Genomic DNA, 14,322 nt, shown 5'->3' with positions numbered 1-14,322 from the left:
GGCACCTGCCTGGCTTCCTGTTTCACTTCCCTCGGCTCCAGTGTCTGCTCTTTGTAGAAGTCTTTTCTGACCACCCTTCTAGAATGATGTTCTTCATCACTCTCTTTTGCTTTACTTTTTTTCTCCTTTACTGTCATTTGTAGCACTTCTCATAATATAGCAAATTTATTTTCTGTTTTCCTTACTACCACAAAAGTTTCATGAGGGAAGAGACTTAGTCTTATTTGCCACTGTATCCCCAGCTCTTAGAATAGTTCCTGGCATGCAGTAGCTGCCCCCACACCCAATATTTGAGAAAGAAGGAATAAGTGAGTCTTTTCTCCATGCCCATTGCAACATGCTCAGTTCTCATTCTACCCTTATTTTCCTTCCGTTCATCTATAACTCACATCTCTTCCCATTCTCCTTCCCCATCCGTCCAAGCAAACATTCAGGCCCATTTCTGCTGTCATTCTCATCATGTCCCTACCATCATCCCCCCGTACCATCCTCACCCCATGTGTACCCATCTTCATCTCGTTTATGTTTTATCTCCTCCTCCCTTCCGCTAATTCCCCTTCTAACTCTTGTTGCCTTTCTGATCTCTGTCCCTATCAACATCCCCTCTCCTCATCCTCATTGCCTTTTGATGCCACCATTGTGGCTAGCCTCGTTCTGTTGCCATTGCCAATGAGTGTCTGTTCCATCTCTCTCCCCTTCCATTCCTTTGTCATAGACAAGAGGTCTCCATCTCTGCCACCATCCCTTCCCCATTCCCTTCTGCCCACCCAGGGGAAGACAGACAGCTTTGCACTGTGTGTCTAGAAGCTGCCAGGGACATAGTTAATATAAGCAACTGTGGGAAGAAAGACAGAGGGAACTGCTTCTTCTCACTTAGTGACTTCAGTAAATATTAACAAGCATATTTCACGAACCAGCACTATTTCCTGCAACAGACATAATAAATGACTTTCTGAAATTTCTAAAGTATGCTTTTACAAATATTGGCATTATCACAAGCCTTGGGACTAGGGTTCCAAGCCTGAGAGATTAAAATAGTCTTTGTGCTAAAAAACAATCTGACTTCTCAGAAGGCCGTCTTCTTCTTTATTTATAATGTCAAGAAACCCTGGAACAGTGTCTATAAGTTATGAAAAACAGAGCAATTGAAATGGAATCTCACTTGGGACCCCAGTCACTGCTCCAGACTGATCACTCAGTGGACAAGGCTTCTCGCATTGCTCACCAGGTTATAACTACTCTGTATTCTTCTTACCTTCAAGAAGAATTATCAAGGTGGGGTGCGGTGGCTCATGTCTGTACTGCCAGTGCTTTGAGAGGCTGAGGCAGGCAGATGACTTGAGGTCAGGAGTTCAAGACCAGCCTGGCTAACATGGTGAAACCTCGTCTCTACTAAAAATACAAAAAATTAGTCTGGCATTGTGGTTCATACCTGTAGTCCCAGCTACTCAGGAAGCTAAGGCAGGAGAATCACCTGAACCTGGGAGGCAGAGGTTGCAGTGAGCCGAGATCACATTACTGCACTCCAGCCTGGGCGACAGAGTGAGACTCTGTCCCCCCCACCCCCCAGAAAAGAGGAATTATCAGCCCTGAACCTGAATAAAGTATTTTCAGATTCTTGAGATTTTTTCCCCTCTTATTTACTTGTTTAAACTGACACATAACAATTGTACATATTTATGGGGCACAATGGGATGTTTTGATACAGGTACATGTTGTATAATGATCAAATTAGGGTAATTAGCATATCCATCACATCATACATTTATCATTTCTTGGGTGAGAACATTAAGCATTTAGTCCTCTCTCTAAGTTTTTTTTTCCCCTCTACACCAATTTTGTGCACACATAGTACACACACACACACAAACATATTCTTGTTCAGCCTTGCCCAGAATGGTCACAAATTGGCATAGAGAGGAAAAGAACTTTAGAGAGAGGACAAAATGCACACACACACACACACACACACACACACACACACACACACACACACAAGTTATTGTCACATACACACAAAACTATTATTCCCAGTATAATTATGATTCCTCATGTAACTTTGTTTCTAGTTATCTTAGTAAGCTACCAACACAAGAGTATAGGTCTCAATTCTCAATTCTCAATACTTTGTCTTTGGCATTTTCTGGAATGTACAGTAGTGTTCTTTACTAAGGAGGGCACACATTTTTTTCATGGCTAGAATAAAATCACAATATATGTGGTTTTGTAAAAATCACAGTTGAATTTGCTACCATTCCTGTTGTATGTAAATTTGACTTATAAGAAAGAATACTTATTTGAACCAGGTATTCAAATATTATTATTTGACCAGGGTCAAATACAAATATTATTAGACCAGGGTCTAATAAATGTTTCTAACATAGGGATAAATTGTCATTAAGGCCAGCCAAGTAGAGTCCTTGAACTCCGTCATTTTCTCTTCTAGACAATGTTTGGATTTGCCTTGCCAATTTAACAATCCTCTGAGAATGCTATTTTGTTCAAGGTCCATATTAACCAAGCTCCTTCAGACTGACATCTTTTTCCCTATTTTCTGTAAATTATGAAATATTTTTTTCCTCATGTGTATGGTGAGAACAAACAACAATTTATTTGCTCATTCTCCCTTTGATGGGCACCTGAATTACCTTTAGTTTTTGTCTACAACAAAACATGCTGATATTAACATTTTAGTTTATTTGATCTGGTTCTGTAAATCTGTACACAAAATTTCTAAAAGTCATGAACCTAGGAGTAGAGTTGCTAGGTTGTAGGGTATTACATATTCAACTTTACCAGGTACTGCCAAACCTTTCCCCAAAGTGGTTGCACCAATTCTGTATTCCATCAGCAGTGTATGAGAATCTTATTATGACAGAAACTTCATGTGCCTTCTCAGATTCCTCTAACTGCCTTCTTTTCTCTTTCTAAGCACCCAAACTGCACCTGGTCACCTGTCTACGTTCAGATTTGGATGAAACCCACACCATGGAGGCAGCCAGAAGCCCATGGGAGATGTCTGGATGCACAGAGGAATAGCTCCATGTGATGCAAACCTTGACTAATGGGAACAGGAAAAGGGAGGAAACCAGGAAGATAAATTTGCCTCCCTTCTCATTGCTCCTTGCAACTCTTCCCACTTGAAGCATGACCACATTTAATGAACAACCTGCTGTGTCTCTTGGAAGCTTGCTGCAAAGCAGCAATCAGCACAATAACATTGTATTGTATCTTCCTCTGCTTCACTTCTCTTCCTCCCTCACCCTCACTGCCCTGAGCTGGCACATCCCAAAGAAAGCACTACCACATTAATCCTTGTCTCAGACTCTGCTTTCAAGAGGATCCAGGTGAAGGAAATTCCTATTACTCCACCTCTTTACCAACTCTTCAAATGTCAGACTTTAAAAATGGTGTCATTTTGTTGAGTGTATCTCATTGTGGTTTTAATTTGCATGTTCCTGATTACGAATGGGGTTGGCTAACTTTTCCTATGTTTATTGGATTTCTTCATTTGTGAAGTGCTTAAGTTTTCTACTGATTTTTCTATTGGGTTGTCTCTTTTATTTCTTTCTTTCTTTCTTTTTAAGACAGAATCTTGCTCTGTTGCCCTGGCTAGAGTGCAGTGATATAATCATAGCTCACTGAAACCTCGAACTCCTGGGCTCAAGCAATTATCCCATCTCAGCCTCCCAAGTAGCTGGTACTACAGGTGTGCACCACTACCACCATGCCTGGCCTTTTTTTTTTCCCCCATAGAGACAGGTCTTACTATGTTGCTCAGGCTGGTCTTGAACTCCTGGCATCAAGTGATCCTCCTACCTCAGCCTCCCAAAGTGCTGGGATTACAGGTGTGAGCCACTGCACCCAGCCTTTTTTTTTAAAAAAAAAAGAAAAAGTGGCTCACTCCTGTAATCCCAGCACTTTGGAAGGCCGAAGTGGGCAGATTAGTTGAGGACAGGAGTTCAAGACCAGCCTGGCCAACATGGTGAAACCCCACCTCTACTAAAAATACAAAAATTAGCCAGTTGTGGTGGTGTGCGCCTGTAATCCCAGCTACTTGGGAGGCTGAGGCAGGAGAATCGCTTGAACCCAGCAGGTGGATGTTGCAGTGAGCCAATATTGCACCACTGCACTCCAGCCTATGTGACAGAGCAAGACTCTGTCTCAAAAAATAAATAAAAAAGAAAAAAGAAAAAAATGGATTTGTAAGATGTTCCAGTTAACTACTGCTATATAACAAATTACTCCAAAACTCGGTGACATAAAACAATTATTTTACTAGGCTCGTGAATTCTATGGATAATTAATTTAGACAGGACACAGTAGGTATGGCTTGTGTCTGCTCTGTGATGTCTGGGGATTCAGCTGGTAAGACTCAAAGTCTGGAAGTGACTCAGTGGCTGAGGGGTAAAATTATCTCGAGGTATTTCACTAATATGTCTTGTGGTTGATGCTGACTATTGTTTGGGGCCTCAGCTGGGGCAACTGGCTAGAAAACCTTCATGGAGTTTCTCCGTGTGATCTGTGCTTCTTCAAGCACAGGCCTCTACACAGTCAGAATTCTTACATGTCAGCTCAGGGCTTCAAAGGCGAGTGTCCCAGGTAAACCAGGCAGCAGTGTACGGCCTTGAACGTTACTTCTGTTGCATTCTGTTGGTTATAAGTGAATCTCTAAAGGTGAGCAGATATAGGTCTTTCGTCTCAGTGGAGGGAATGTCAAGGTCACATTGTACAGAAGTGCGTGGAATTGGAGTTATTGTTGCAGCTGTCTTTGGAAAATACATCTGCCACATCCTGCTCTTTATATTTTCTGGATACTAGTCCCTTATTGATTATATATGCTGCAAATATCTTCTCCCACTCTGAGGATTAGTTTTTTTGCTGCCTTAATGATAACTTTTGTTGAACAGAAGTTTACTTTAATTTGGCAAAATGATCAATCAATTCCTTTATGGTTGGTGCTGTAGATGTCTTAATAACAGTGAAACCATGAAGCAAGCTATTCTTTTATAATGCCTTCTGAAAGCTTTATGATTTTGTCTTTCACATTTAGGTAGTTACACAGTTACTATGCAATTTATTGCTGCTTGACTCCAAATCCAATCTTCTTTGCCCTGCTTTGTAATACTGGAGCCAGACCTTGTAAACATTTCTCCTTTGTCACCTGACACAATGGTAGATCTTGCCAGAAGAGATTGCTGGAGGCACATTGCCAGAGGAAGGGGCTCCTCTTCCTGGTTCTGGTGCTTTTCCTTCTTTTTTTTTTTTTTTTTTGAGGAGCTTTGCCCTGTTGCCAGGCTGCAGTGCCGTGGCGCGATCTCGGCTCACTGCAACCTCCGCCTCCCGGGTTCAAGCAATTCCCCTGCCTCAGCCCCCTGAGTAGCTGGGACTACAGGTGCGTGCCACTACGCCCAGCTAATTTTTTGTATTTTAGTAGAGACAGAGTTTCACCATGTTGGCCAGGATGGTCTGAATCTCCTGATCTCATGATCTGCCCAGCTCGGCCTCCCAAAGTGCTGGGATTACAGACACGAGCTGCTGTAACAGACACGGCCGCTTTTCCTTCTTGTTCCACTGGTGTGGATGCCAGCAGGCAGTTTCCCAGCTAGGCACCCCCACAACAGGTGGTTTCCTAGCAAGTTTCACCAGTGCCCCAGTGGACAGTTTCCTTCCTGCCACCCTGGTCTGTGGTACCTTCTCTCCCATCCAGTGGAGCACAATGACACCCTCTACAGGGAGGTCTGAATCTCAGCCTCAGCCTCCCAAAGTGCTGGAATTACAGGCATGAGACACCGTGCCTGGCCTCTCCATGTCTTAATTATCGTATTTTACAATAAGTCTTGGTAGCTGATAAAGCATGTTCTTCCTCCATTTTAATTTTCTTTAACAGTATGTTGAATTTTTATCAAATCCTTTTTTTCTGCCTTTAATTAGATGATCTCATATTTTCTTCTTTAATTCACGGGCAGCTCTATTCCAAGCTTACTCCTTTCCTTGGTACTCTGCCTTCACCATAGAGAGGGTGTCTGCTCCCTACATCTGCTATGCCTGTATTATTCGGAGTTCTCTGCACATTTAATTTAGTTAACCCCTTGTGACTAGTTAATCATTCTTTTCTTTTCTTCCTCTTCTTCTTTTTTTTTTTTTTTTGAGACAGTCTTGCTCTGTTGCCCAGGTTGGAGTGTGTTGGCGCAAATCACAGTTCAGCCTCGACCACCCGGGCTAAAGCAATTCTCCCACCTCAGCCTCCCAAGTAGCTGAGACTATAGGCACATACCACCACCATGCTCAGCTACATTGTTTGTTATTCTTCATAGAGGTGAGGTCTCACTATGTTGCCCTGGCTGGTCTCAAACTCCTGGGCTCAAGCGATCCTCCCACTTCAGCCTCTCAAAGTGCTAGCATTACAGACGTGAGCCACTATGCCTGGCCTAGTAATTCTTTATATTAAAATTTCCCTGTTCAAATTACTGGTATGGTTTCTTTTTCCTGACTGGAACCTGATTGACAAATCAGTCAGATTTAATCCTCCTGGAAAATATTTCATACACGGTATGAGATTAGAGTTCAACTTCATTTTTTCCATCCAGATAGCCAATTGTCTGAGCGCCATGTTTTGGAAAGAACATCCTCCCCCTATTGTTCTTTGGTGACGGATCTGTCATATATCAGGAATCCATATATGCTTGGGTCCATTTCTAGCCTGTCTGTTTTACCCATTTTTCTATTTGTGCCTGCACTAATCCCTCCATGTCTTTTTTTTTCTTTTCTTTTTTTGAGACAGAGTCTCACTCTGTCTCCCAGGCTGGAGTGCAGTGGCATGATCTCGGCTCACTACAACCTCTGCCTCCTGGGTTCAAGCAATTCTCCTGCCTCAGCCTCCTGAGTAGCTGGGATTACAGGTGCGTGCCACCAGGCCTGGCTAATTTTTGTATTTTTAGTAGAGATGGGATTTCACCATGTTGGCCAGGTTGGTGTCAAATTCCTGACCTCATGATCCACCCGCCTTAGCCTCCCAAAGTGCTAAGATTACAGATGTGAGCCACCGTGCCTGGCCCCTCTGTGTCTTTTTTTTTTTCTTTTTTTTTTTTTTGAGACGGAGGCTTGCTCTGTCACCCAGGCTGGAGTGCAGTGGCGCAATCTAGGCTCACTGCAAGCTCCGCCTCCCGGGTTCACACCATTCTCCTGCCTCAGCCTCCCAAGTAGCTGGGACTACAGGTTCCCACCACCATGGTCAGCTAATTTTTTATATTTTTAGTAGAGACGGGGTTTCACCGTGTTAGCCAGGATGGTCTCGATCTCCTGACCTCGTGATCTGCCCACCTCGGCCTCCCAAAGTGCTGGGATTACAGGCGTGAGCCACCATGCCAGGTCCTCTCTGTGTCTTAATTATCGTATTTTACAATAAGTCTTGGTAGCTAATAAAGCATGTCCTTCCACCATTTTAATTTTCTTTAAAAGTATGTTGAATTTTTATCAAATCCTTTTTATCTGCCTTTAATTGGATGATCTCATATTTTCTTCTTTAATTCATGTGAATTATATTGATTTTTTTTTTTTTACAGGATCTTTTTCTGTTACCCAGTCTGGAGTACAATGGCGTGATCTCGGCTCAATGCAACCTCTGCCTCCTAGGCTCAAACAATCCTCCTGCCTCAGCCTCTCAAGTAGCTGGGACTATAGGCATGCGCCACCATGCGTGGCTAGTTTTTGTATTTTTTGTAGAGATGGAGTTTTACCATGTTGCCCAACGTGGTCTCAAACTCCTGGACTGAAGCAATCCACCCACCTTGGTCTGCCACAGTGCTGGGATAACGGGCAGGAACCACCGCACCCCACCTCAAATTTACATGATTTAATCTTATGTGTTAATTTAATCAAAATGGACAACTAATACGAAAGAAAATCTACTGCATGAGGAAGTATACCACCATAAGATAGAGTAACAAAACAGATTTAGTTCATCTGTTGTGCCTAGGAGGCAGAGGTTGCAGTAAGCCAAGATCGCGCCATTGCACTCCAGCCTGGGTAACAGAACAAGATCCTGTAAAAAAAAAAAAAAAAAAAAAAAATTTAGTTAATCAGATTTAGTTAAACAGATTCAGTTAATCTGTTTTGTTATTGTTGGTTCTGTGACACTATCTCATGTTAAACTAAATCTGTTTAGTTTAAAGCAGTAGGTTTAAACGAAGCCTAGCTCAAAACTCAAAGCTCTAGGTTTCTAGTATTGGCATTTTCCCCATGGTAGTTTTTTTTTTTTTTTTTTTTTTCTTTTGAGACAGAGTCTCACTGTCGCCCAGGCTGGAGTCCAGTGGCACAATCTTGGCTCACTGCAACCTCCACCTCCCGGGGTCAAGCAATTCTCTTGCCTCAGCCTCCCAAGCAGCTGGAACTACAGGCGCCCACCACCTCACCTGTCTAATTTTTGTATTTTTTTTTTTCCATAGAGATGGAGTTTTGCCATGTTGGCCAGGCTGGTCTTGAACTCCTGACCTCAAGTGATCCAACTGCCTCAGACTCCCAAGGTGCTGGAATTACAGGCATGAGCCACTGCACCTGGCCTCCCCATGGTAGTCTTGTTTCCATATGGGCACATCACCAATTTCAGGTTTTTGTGTTTGTTTCAGGCTCCTAGAAATTCTCCTTAGTTCCTTGTAGTCCTAACTAAGTGTATAAATATCTATTTGTTGAAATGTATCCACTATTAATATATTTTAAAGAAGAGCTTTTCAAAATATCTAGTGAGCCATACCGCTAGTGGCAGAAGTCTTTTTTGTTGTTACATCATCTAGAATGTTATTATATGTGACATTACCAACTTGTTCTAAAATGTTAAATAATTTTTCTTAATGGACCTGGCAACACCATATATTGGGAAAGTTAATGTCCAGAGCCTTTCCATTTCAGTTATTTCTCCAAGATTCCATAATTTTGCTTAGGGGAGAGACTAGAAGTGGTGCATAACCAGAATAATATCCCCATAATCACATAAGCCAGGCCAATTCCTTAGGAACCAAAAGTAAGCTCATGTACCACAGATGAAATAAGTCCTGGTAAATGATCACCAACAGTCTAATTGGGTAATTGAGCAACTGAATAGCGGAAGATTAAGATACAGTGATGTATTGAACTCAGGGAAATGTCATAAGGATTAATACAACATTCATTATAATTACATTGGCTATTGGCCACAGGAACTAATCCATTTTGAATGAAACATTAAAACTCTTTAATGGTGGTGGCTATTTGTGGAAAGAGTGTGGAAGTGTTGGAAATTACACTGGGGACTGTGTGCATTTGGAGGGTTTTATTGGTCCTAGACCAGCAGCAGTCAGAAACAATTTTTTGTGTCCCCCCAGGCTTCAAAAGTCTCCCTAGGTGAGGGACATTGGTATCATGGGGGTCCTCTGAGAACAGATTCAACACTCAGAGATATGAAATTTCTTTATGAACAGAAGGGATAGTTTAAGAAAAGTGTCATATTTTTATCCCTGGATTTTTGACACACAAAAGCCATACACCAATATTTAGACAAAGGTCCATCAGTCATTTTGAAACTTTTCTTGATCTTTTTGATAATTCTATTCTTTCTGGAGGGGAAGATCCTTATTACCTTGATATGGCAAGTTGACTCTACCTTAGAAACGAGATCCCAAACCAGACTGATACATTCAGAAGGGAAAATGTGACCAGCACTGTGATAGCTGCTCGGTAAAGCTGACCTCATCATTTGGTCTCTTGTTCATAGAGCAGAGGGGACCAGCACACTCATTGTGTCTTTAAACTTTTTTTTTTTTTTTGAGACAGGGTCTCACTCTATTGCCCAGGTTGGAGTGCAGTGGTGCCATCATAGGCCACTATACATTCAAACTCGTGAGCTCAAACAATCCTCTCGCCTCAGCCTCCTGAGTAGCTAGGACTATGGGGCATGCCACCACACCCAGCTAATTAAAAAAAATTTTTTTTTTTTTGTAGAGACGAGGCCTTGCTATGTTACTCAGGCTGGGTTCAAACTCCTGGGCTCAAGCAAGCCTTCTGCCTCTGCCTCCCAAAGTGCTAGGATTATAGGCATGAGCCACCGCACCCAGCTACCTTTAAACTTTTGAGGTGAGAATTGAGTAGGGTCTTTTTTTTTTTTTTTCAGTCAAATGAAAGAAAATTGCTAATTGCTTAAGTTTTTTCCTTGCAGAAGAGAGGTTGGTGACAGAATTATTCTCTTTAAAGTTGTAACCTCTTACCTTGCTCACAAACTAGCCCACTCCCAGCCTCCTGCTCAGTTGGCATCCAGGGAGCAAATAATAAGCCAATAGAAAATACCCAGCAAGTTGTTCTTAAGGCTAAAAGCTCATGAAATAGGCACAAGAGCCAGGCGCGGTGGCTCACGCCTGTAATCCCAGCGCTTTGGGAGGCTGAGGAGGGTGGATCACAAAGTCAGGATTTCAAGACCAGCCTGGCCAACATAGTGAAACCCAGTCTCTACTAAAAATACAAAAATTAGTTGGGCATGGTGGCAGGTGCCTGTAGTTCCAGCTACTTGGGAGGCTGAGGCAGGAGAATCCCTTGAAGCCAGGAGTTGGAGGTTGCAGTGAGCCAAGATGGCACCACTGTATTCCATCTTGGGTGACACAGCGAGACTCTGTCTCAAAAAAAACAACAAAAAACTGGCACAAGAAGCTGCCATGCCCCTGAGGCAGACATCTTCTCAAGCTGAGAAGCTTGGTCCAGGGTGCATGAGTGGTGAGTACGAGCCGGGATCGTCCACTCTAGGAAAGTTCAAGTGACGCTTCTTTTTTGATTAATCTTCATGTATATTCAACCTCCAGCCCAGTTTCACCAGGGTGATTGTTTAGACTCTTGTTTCTGTGCATGGAAAGTTTGGACACACTTCAGTAATGCTTTGTGAATATCTAGCAAAATCCCATTTTATACATAAATGTTTTCCAAGTGGATGGTCACTGGAACTGTAGAAGGAAGTTGCATGTGACTGTACATAATTCTTGAGAATTATGGGCAAGACATCTGGCCATTTTGGTCGACACATTTTAACCAATTTATGTTTCGAAATCCCATTTTGGCTTTCTACTATCCCCAGCTAATTGTGGGTGGTGTGAGCAGTGATGGGATTAGTGTGTCAGTAAGACATTACACATTTCCCTATAATCTGATCTGAAAACTAAGGGTTATGATCACTGTTGAAGGTTAAAGTTGCCTAATCCTGGAAGCGAAGCTCTCAAAAAGTTTTTGCCAGGTACAGTTTCTCACCCCTATAATCCCAGCACTTTGGGAAGCCAAGGTGGGGGGATCGCTTGAGCTCAGGAGTTTGAGGCCAGCCTGGCCTCAAAATTTTTAAATTTTTAAATTTAAAAATTTTTTAAAGTTAGCTAGATACAGTGGCTTGTACATGTGGTCTTAGCTACTTGTGAGGCTGAGGTGGGAGGATGACTTAGGCCTATGAGGTCAAGACTGCAGCTTGCTGTGATCGTGCCACTGCACTCCAGCCTGGGCAACAGAGCAAGATCTTGTCTCAAAAAAAAAAAAGTTTTTGATTGGTGGTGACTGCGTAAGCCTTTGCTCATTGCTGAGTTTCTCTGTGTTCTAAAAACATACATGAGGCCAGGCACGGTGGCTCATGCCTGTAATCTCAGCACTTTAGGAAGCCAAGGCAGGCAGATCGCTTGAGCCCAGGAGTTCAAGACCATCTTGGGCAACATAGTGAGACCCTGTTTCTACAAAAAAATAAAAAGAAAAAAAAAGAATTATCAAGCCATAATCTGGGTAGAAACAACCTAAATATTTACAAATACCCTTTGTGGTAAAAGACGAGGTACTTGTATTTATGGGCAAGTGAGCATTACTGTTCATTCATTCAGTGAATGTTTATTGAGTGTGTAATATATATATGTATATATATATACATATATATACACATAGATATATATATATACACACAAGGCACCGTTGTAGTTGCTGGGGATAAAGTGACCAAAGCAGGCAAAAACGCCTTCCCTCATGGAGCTCATGTTCTAAAGGGGAAGACAGAAAGCAAACAAGGTACAGAAGTAAATTATATGTTATGTTAGGTCACACCTATAGAGAGAAATAAAGGAAGGAAAGCAAATAGAGAGTATGTACGTGGTAGACGGAAGAGGATTGCAATTTTCAGCTGGGTGATCAGGATAAAGCTTCACTGAGAAGTGGACCTTTGAAGAAAGGCAGTAACGGTGAGCCATGTGGCTATCTGAGGAAAGAGCATTCCAAGGCCATGAGTAATAAATTTTGCCTAAATTCCATTAAGAAAGAGAAGCTGGACACAGTGGCTCACGCCTATAATCCCAGCACTTTGGGAGACCAAGGTGGGAGGATCAATTGGGCCCAGGAGTTCGAGACTGGCCTGGGCAACATAGTAAAACCCCATCTCTACAAAAAATAAAAATAAAAAATAGAAAGTTAGCTGGGCATGGTGGTGTGTGCCTGTAGTCCCAGCTATTCAGGAGGCTGAGGTGGGAGGATCACTTGAGCCCAAGAGTTCAAGACTGCAATGAGCTATGATCATGCCATTGTGCTTCAGTCTGGGTGATAAAATTGATACTCCGTCTCAACAAAAAAAAAAAAAAAAAGAGAGAGAGCAATGGCGTGGTACATTCCTGTTATTACTGGAGGTCTGGGAGATGTGGAGGAACCAGTAAAGCTTTTCACTGAGGTAGACTGAGGAAGACAACAAGCAGGAGATAATGCTGTTCTGGAAACCAAGTGAAGAAAAGGTGTCCAAGGAGGAGAGAGTGACCAACTCTGTCAAATGCTGCTGGTCTTCCAGTAAGACGGGAAGCAAGAGCAGACTAGCCCTGGAGGAGGATGGGGTAAAAACCTGACGAGAGGGCACTGGGAAGACCAGATGGAGGGAAAGTGGAGACGCTGAGTATAGACTTGTGTTGAGGGATTGTGCTTTAAAAGAGAATAGAGACGGTGGGGCGTGGTGGCTCACGCCTGTAATCCCAGCACTTTGGGAGGCCGAGGTGGTCAGATCACCTGAGATCGGGAGTTTGTGACCAGCCTGAGTAACATGGAGAAACCCCATGTCTACTAAAAGTACAAAATTAGCCAGGCGTGGTGGCACATGCCTGTAATCCCAGCTACTCGGGAGGCTGAGGCAGGAAAATCGCTTGAATTCGGGATGCGGAGGTTGCAGTGAGCTGAGATCGTGCCATTGCACTCCAGCCTGGGCAACAAGAGCGAAGCTCCATCTCAAAAATAAATAAATAAATAAATTAATTAATTAATTAATTAATTAAAGTAAATTAAAAGCAGAGAAACAGTACAATAGCTGGAAGGGGAAATAAGAAAAAGCTTAGCCTTTGCCTTTTTGTTTCCTGGGTTTTTGGAGAGTTCGGAGGCTAGTATAGCATCTTTGCATCCTGATTGTGATTATCCACTGGAGAGTGAATAACAACGGTATAAGAGAGTTAGGGAAATTGCAGGAGCAAAGAGAGGGCACAGCCAGCCGGGAGGGAAGGCAGAGGATTTGTGTAAGGATGCTGTTGGCTTGGTGAATTTGATGGCTGTGGGAGTTCTCTCCTGGTGGCCACTATTAGTGAAATAAGAAACAAGGTCATCAGCAGAGAGTTAGGGTGGAACATGTATAAAGAGGGAGGAAAAGCTGTGAAATAATTAACTCAGAGAGGAGGAGAGTTAATGGACTAGAAAAATGTAGAATAATTGCCAGGAAGTTAAGTGCTCACTTGAGGTAAGTGGTCATGAATTTAAAGTAGTCCAGTCAACACAGTTGCTTTTCTTCAGCCATATTCGGCAGCATCGATGTAGATATAGAAGAACTGGATTTCACAAGGGTTTGGGTTTTGCCAAGCAAGTAATACAGATTGAGGGTTGATAATACAGTTGAGGGTAATTGCAATGGCTGATTATGATTGAGCATGGAATTTAAACTGGGTGAGGAGGTGTATTGGTCGGTTCAGGCTGCCGTTAACAAGATACCACAGAATGGGTGACTTAAACGACAGACATTTATTTTGTCATCTTTTTTTTTTTGTTTATTTTGAGATAAGGTCTTGCTCTGTCACCCAGGCTGTATTGCAGTGGTGTGATCATGGCTCACTGCAGCCTCCACCTCCCTGGGCTCAGGCGATCCTCCTACCTCAGCCTCCCAAGTAGCTAGGAGTACAGGTGTGCACCATCACACCCAGCTAATTAAAACAATTTTTTTTTTTTAAAGACAGGGTCTCCCTATGTTGCCCGGGCTGGTTTCAAACTCTTGACCTCAAATGATCCTCCCACATCAGCCTCCCAAAGTGCTGGGATTATAGGTGC

General features: G+C 42.7%; 1 long non-coding RNA gene across 1 annotated transcript in view; it reads left to right on the top strand.

Annotated features, from left to right (window-relative positions):
• The window catches only part of LOC129038290 (uncharacterized), a 33,524-nt gene extending 29,785 nt beyond the window's left edge, over window positions 1-3,739 (top strand). The window contains exon 5 of the long non-coding RNA XR_008503113.2: window positions 2,933-3,739. This is a non-coding gene — a long non-coding RNA (uncharacterized LOC129038290). The remainder of the gene's footprint in view (window positions 1-2,932) is intronic.
• Window positions 3,740-14,322: the final 10,583 nt, after the last annotated feature.

Source organism: Pongo pygmaeus, chromosome 1 (assembly GCF_028885625.2).
Source record: "Pongo pygmaeus isolate AG05252 chromosome 1, NHGRI_mPonPyg2-v2.0_pri, whole genome shotgun sequence".
In the NCBI taxonomy this organism is placed as follows: Eukaryota; Metazoa; Chordata; class Mammalia; order Primates; family Hominidae; genus Pongo; species Pongo pygmaeus.
Note: the sequence above shows the minus strand (reverse complement) of the source record. Positions and strands in the feature narration are given on the sequence as shown.